A 7,162-nucleotide genomic window follows, 5' to 3' on the forward strand; every position below is an offset into this window, starting at 1 on the left:
AGAAATATTGACAAAACCCCCAAATTCTACACAATATAAACCACAAAATTGGGGTTTATCAGAAACCAAACCAACTAACAATTCTAATCACATTATCGAATGGACATCTATGACTCAAGGTCACCTAATTATCCAATTCCTAGCCAAGAGTGTGAAATACTAGGCAAAAGCTAAAAAGGAAAAATATCATAAATTGCAATAAAAATAAATCTAGAACTACCAATTGTAATATAATGATAATAACAACTCAAATAAGCATTAAGGAAACATAAAACATCAAAATTGCATTAAATGAAATTAAAAGCAACAAGAGTGTTCATAAATATAAAAGTGGCAAAATTGAGAAATTACTAAAAGAAATGAAAATGATCAAGACAAGAGAGCAAGAAACATAAATGAAACTACATTAAAACAAGAATTAAATGCTGAAATTAAAGAAAAAGTAGACTAAAAACCCTAATTCTAGAGAGAAGGGAGAGCTTCTCTCTCTAGAAAAACTAAACAAAACATGTAAAAACCTAAAACTAAGTGCTCCCCCCTCATCCCTCTTCAATTTGGCTTGAAATAGCTTCAGAAATGAGTTGGATTGGGTTTTGGGGGCTCAAAAATCGCCCCCAGCAGCTTGCAATTAATGAGCTCACGTGCCAGGACCTGTGCGGACGCACACACTTGCTATTTTCTGACTTGTGCGTACGTACAAATTGTGTCCGTCCGCACACTTAGACTTATGTCTACTATAGCAAACTATATATCAATTTGAAGCCCCGGACGTTAGCTTTCCAATACCACTAGAACCGCCTCATTTGAACCTCTGTAGCTCAAGTTATGATCAATTTAGTATCGAGAGGTCAGGACTGGCAGCTTTACAAATCCTTCATTTCTTGAATTCTCCTATTTTTGCATGCTTTCCTTCCACTTCTTCAATCCATACTTGTCTTGTAAGCCTGAAATTACTCAACAAACATATCAAGGCATCAAATAGAATTAAAGTGAATAAAATATAGCAATTATAAAGCTTAAAAAGCATGTTTTTACTTTCAAGCACAATTTAGAGAGAAATTATGAAACTATGCTATTTCAATGAATAAATGTAAGAAAAGTCAATGAAATCCACCTAATTAAAGCAAATAAATACCATGAAATGTGGATTCATCACATCCCCACACTTAAACAATAGCATGTCCTCATGCTATACCAAAGGAAGAGAAGAAGTGGAATCAACAATTATTCAATGTAACTATCTATATGCAATCTATCTATATGTATGTAACTCTACTATCTAACTATCTATATGTATTTAATTTGTCCAAATAAATCAATTTTCAAGAAAGCATCTATACACAACTAAGGGCTAAGGCAATCATAACCAAATCCTATTCACAATTGAATTTGAGTCATAGGAATTTAAGCAAACTTGCAAGATAAGCAATAATCATAGGTGAAAATATGGAATTGAGTAATTGAACCCTCACCGGATATGTGTATGCACTCTAATCACTCAAGTGTTTAGGGTCAATTCACTCAATTCTCCTCCAATCATGCTTTCTAAAGTTTGTTCTTCATCTAACCAATCAACACAAATTTAATGTACATATACAAAAATCATGAGATCTTTTCAAGGTTGTAACGGGGCTAAGGGCAATAGTAAGGATATATATATATGGCTAGGTGGGTTTACATTTGAATCTTTGATTAACCTAAATTCTCACCTAAGACATACACAACCTATACAATTCTAATATCAAGCTTAGCTACCCATAATCTCACTTTTACATATATACACACTCATGCATCAAATTCAATCATATATGCATTGATTTTTTTTATTAGATTTCACATTGGGGTAATTTTGTCCCCTTTTCATTATTTCTTTTCTTTTCTTTTTTTTTTCAACATGATATATATACCAACTCACCAATGCATATGGTTTCTATAATATTACATTAGTATGCACCCTAAATTTTCAAGATTTTTCAATAAGCATAAAACACATTTTCATCACCTAAAGTTCCCACATTTTCCCCACACTTAAACATTACACACTCTCACTAATTTAAGCTACTCAAAGATTCAAATAAGAGACACTTCATTATTTTTCGCTTAAGGTTAATGATGTGGCAAAATAAAGAACAAAAGGGGATTAAAAAAGCTCAAAGTGACAAACAAAGGTGAATGAAATGGTAGGCTATTTGGGTTAAGTGAGCTATAAAGAAATAATGGCCTCAATCACATAAATGCATAAATATACATTAAACAATGGACATATAGAATTAAACAAACCAAATATTGCAATCATAAAGAAGAGCAACACACAAGAATGAAATAAGTGGTCAAATGATGTAACCACACAATAAGGCTCAAAAGCTCACAAGTTGTATGTTCTTTAACTCAAAAACCATATTCCACAATGTATAAGTCATGCAAGTTTCAATGAAAAATTTTAACTCAATTCAATTTGAATTTTAATGCCCTAAATAAAAAGTAAGCTTCTTGAAAATTTCATTAAATTGACTAACATTTATTCTATATATGTATATAACGTGATTGGATGAAAAAGATAAAAAATCCTAAGTTTAATTCCTAATTTCAAACAAACCAAAATAACAAGTGTATAGGAAATCAAACTAGGTGCAATCATCACATCATCCAAATCACAATCAAGATTAAAAAAAAAAAAAAACATATGTACAAGCCAAAATTAAGAGCAAAATGTCAAAATATGCATAACTACTATATAATACTAAGTTATGTACAAGCAAAATTAATAAGTGCAATAAACTAAGAAAGTGCAATAACTAAGTAAAAAGGTTTTCAAAAGATAAAATATATACAAAACAACTAAAAAGCATAATAATAATAAAAACTAAACTACAAGTGTTCGGAAATAAAATTGTCACCCAAAATATGCTTGTTAAAGGACAACCTCCCCACACTTAAGACGTAGCACCGTCCATGGTGCTCAAGATCATGCGGAGTAGAAGGAGTCGTCATTGTGTCACCTCCACCTTCAGCTGGTGGGTTAGGCGATAGGGTGGCTGCAAGAGTGATGGTGATGCTGAAAAGGAAAGAGCTAAGTCACAAAACAGCATATGAAGTGAACAGATAATAAAAATTTGAATGGAAGCATACATGAGAATCAAATTAAATCAAACATAAACAACTTCCAATCAAATTCAAGACGTGAGGAAAGCTAACTTGCTTGATCTCAAAGAATAAAATAAGGAAGGAGCATTGTTGCTATGCACAAAGAGAAAGAAAACAGTTAAAAATTAAAGGTTGTTAGTTGAAAAATAAAAGAAAGCTAAAAGTTAAAAGTTATGTTAGTAAAAAGAAAAATGGTTAATTGAAAGTGAAAAGAAAGGTTAGATGAAAAAGACAAGCAAAGTTAAAAGTTAAGCAAAGAAAAAGAAAAATTAGTTGAAAAGGAAAAGAAATAGAAAAAGTTAGTTGAAAAAAGAAATCGAAGCTTAAAAGTTATGTAAAAAGAGAGAAAAAGTTAGTAAAAGAAATGGGAGGAAAATCAAAATTTAAGTGCATAGTCACAAGTTCCTTGATTCCAAAAAGTTTCAAAAATGTCAAAACAAGCAAGTTTCTATTCACTTTTTAAAAGTTCTAGAGCCAAAACAAGTAATGCACATGCATGTGTAGAGCACATAATCAAATGGATATTAATCACAAGTAAATTGGCATAAGTTGAAGCCATTTGGTGTTGGCAAGTTAGAAACATAGAGAAACAAGTAAGCCAAAGAACATTCAAACACCAAATTCCAATGAGGCATGAAAGTCACAAGTTGAAACAAGAATTGAAAACCTCATTATCTATGTGACCTAATGTACGTTAGGCATGAATAAAATGAATCAAATCAGCCACATAGATAGAAAAACCTTCAAACTTGTAAGTTTATGCAAAAGAGGCTCAAAATCTCAAAAGAATTTCAAGTTTATGGTCAATTTAAAACTCAATTAAGGCATATTCAATGCTCAAGAAGAACACATGATTTAAAAGAAGCAAAGAAGTTAAAGAATTGACCAAAACTCGTAAGGAAGCTCATGAGGAAATTTCCAAACCCATTTAGCAAACAAGATTCTATTGACACAGAAATCCGTCAAATAGAATCTTGTTGCACCAAAGAAGACAATGTCATTTAATGAAATAAGTTTAGGAAAAATCCTGCAGCATTTCAGCAGTAAATTAGCTATTTCCCAAATTCAAACAATCAATTCAGATTCCATATGAATTCATTAACAATTAAAAACACAAAAACCATATATGAGTTCATATGAATTAAGCAAATAAGCCAACATGGATAAGAAATCTGCAGCAGTCAAACTTGAAGCAAGAACAAAGTGGATAAATGAACTTGAGCAGTTGACAATCCAATATAAAATCAAGAAAAATAGGATCATTCAGCAACATAACACCAATCAATTGCCCAACATGCAGCATCAAAATAGGAATAATGAACAATCCAGCAGCAATATCTCAGCAAAACAGCAGGAGCACAGCAGTTTATCCATTAATTCAACAGAAAATCAATCAAGCCAAACTAAGTGAATTCAGCAACAGATTTACCAATAAGACCAATCTCAGTTCAGCAATCATCATCTATTCCAACACAAACAACAATAACTCAGCAGCATTCTTTTTTCTTGAATTCAACAACCAATCACAAGTATTCAACATGAACTTAAACAAATAAGCATCCTGAATCAAGTGATTAGGTTCAAATTGGCACAAAATAGCAGCAATACAACTTCAATTCATGCATTAAGTAAAATTGTCATCACTGCAAACAAAATCCAGAAATTGTGCATTCCAAACAACAGCCATCAGCAAGAGTATAGCAGCAATCACAATTGAAATTCATAGCAGCCCTTAGCAAGAATAAAGCAACAAAAACACTATGCAGCGTCAAGAAACCAATTTCAAACAAAAAGTTTTCCATTCCCAAACACCAGCAGCAATATCTCAGAAGTTCAACAGAAAATCGGTCAAACAACTAACCAAATGAACTCAACAGCAATTTAACCATCAATTCAATCAGAAAAATCAAATCAGAATCAGTGATTTCACATCATAAACAGCAACCCGAACAGTAATATTCATCAGCAAACAGAATTTTTCCAACACTTGCAGCTAAAATCAAAATCCAATAAACTAAACTAACCTATCCTAACAACCTAGAATCCACCAAACAGAAATCAGAATCTAACTAAGTAACTAGAATTAGAACCAGATTAAAGAAACCAAAACTAACTAACAAAATTTGAAAAAGAATCAGAAACAGAGTTCAATGGAAACCTGAAATGCTGAACAAACATTCGAAACAGGAAAGGAGAGGAAGAGGAGTGGCCTCGGTTGTTCTAGGTGGAGTCCTAGCGGCGAACAGGGAGGCAAAAGAGAAGCTCGCCGTCGTGTTGGTCCGGTGAAGAGGAGGTTGTTGGTGGCTAGCGGTTAGGGAACTAATGACAGAGGGAGAGAGAGCTTCGCGGAGGTGGTGGGTCTCGCACAGAGCAAAGGAGAACCGGCGGCGATGGGAGAAGAAAGGAGGGCTGTGCGATGGGGATGTGCGGTGGCGTTGTGGTGGTACGGTGGGTTCTGGGCTCGGCTGAGGTGAAGCGAGGGGAAGAAGAAGAAAGAGAGAGAGATGTGGTGGCTCTGTGTCCGTTGTGGGTACAGACGCCGGCTGCTGTGGTGATGACTGGAAGCTGAGGCGAGGCTAGGTTCGGACAGGAGGGGAAGAAGAAGGAGGCTGGACGTGATATCGCGAAGAGGAGGGTCACGGGGCTGTGGATTAGCGCGAAGGTGACAGGGCTTGGGAAGGTAGCTGTGGTTTCTGGGCTTGGCAGAGGTGAGAAGAGGGGAAGGGTGTGAACGAGAAACGGGGCTGGAATTGCGACGGTGCTAGGCTGGTTGGTGATGGTGAGACGGGATGACAGAGAAGGAAGAAGAAAGGGAAAAAGGGGCTCATTGTCGGTGTCGCTGTGGCTCATCGACGGCGCAGCGGTTCGGCCAGTGAAAGAGAGGGAGGAAAAGGTGGCCGCTGCCATTCTGGGCTTTGGTGGAGAGGAGGAGCTGGCGCAGTGGTTTCTAGGCTCAGCGGAAGTGAAAAGAGGGGAAGAAAAAGAGAAAGCGGTGCGGCGGTGTGGGTTGTCGCCGGAGGTTATGGTAAAAGGAGGTGGCCGTGGCGGTGCTGAGGTGATGGTGATGGAGGTTATGGTGGCTGGGAAGAGACAGTGATGGATGGTGACGATGGTGAAGAAGATGGAGATGATGATGGTAATATGCACAAATAAAAATCTATCTAAATTCAACCATCTAAAAACTAATTAAAAATTTTAAACATGCAATTCAAATAAAAAAGATGATTTAAACAAGATTATTAGCTATTCACATATGTATTTTAAAACAAAAATTTATTAGTCACTAAAAAAAACAAAAATTTATTAAAGTAAGCTAACAACCAAGAGACATATTTACAAACAAAAACAAGCAACGAATCAAAAACAAACGAGTAAATAGCCAAAATCGTCCCTGAAAGATACCCGATCTCCATTTTGGTCCTGGAAAGATAAAGATAATCAAAATCGTCCCAAAAGATACACGATTGGTCACGTTAGTCCTTTTGTAAGTTGGATGATGAAGTGTCATGTTAAGTGCCACGTGGCATATGATGACGTGGAGTGCTAATGCCACGTGTCACAAGATGATTGGTTGACGTGTCAGATCAGTGACACGTGGCATACCACGTGGCACTTGACATGTAAAAAAGTTATTTATAATCAAAATAGTCCTTGAAAGTTCAGACGTAAGTCATTTTCATCCCTAAAATTTTAAAAATTAATCAAATTAGTCCTTATATAATTTTTTTTATTTTTTCTTGATAATATTAAATTTAAAATATTTTTTGATACTACTAATTTTAATAGAAATGTAATTGACAATCAAAAAATTAGTAATTGTATCTTTTCTTTTTAAAAATTTTTTTAATAAAAATATCTCTCTCCTTTAATTCTTGTCAAAATCTCTCTTATTCTTTTCTATTCTAAAACAATAGCCAACAATAGCCAACAATGTAACACCATTGCAAATTCCCGACAACGGTGCTAAATTTGATAGTTGAATTCTTGTATAGTTTGGAATCAATCAAAACAAAAATCA

At 34.8% G+C, this 7,162-nt stretch overlaps 1 long non-coding RNA gene across 1 annotated transcript; it reads right to left on the reverse strand.

Moving 5' to 3' along the window:
- Window positions 1-258: 258 nt before the first annotated feature.
- On the reverse strand, window positions 259-6,305 carry LOC107643894 (uncharacterized). The gene is made up of 2 exons (XR_001621150.3): window positions 5,303-6,305; window positions 259-3,055 (listed from the first exon to the last, which is right to left on the reverse strand). It is a non-coding gene; the product is annotated as an uncharacterized LOC107643894 (long non-coding RNA).
- Window positions 6,306-7,162: the final 857 nt, after the last annotated feature.

Source organism: Arachis ipaensis, chromosome B5 (genome assembly GCF_059453495.1).
Source record: "Arachis ipaensis isolate K30076 ecotype BB chromosome B5, ASM5945349v1, whole genome shotgun sequence".
Taxonomy (NCBI): Eukaryota; Viridiplantae; Streptophyta; class Magnoliopsida; order Fabales; family Fabaceae; genus Arachis; species Arachis ipaensis.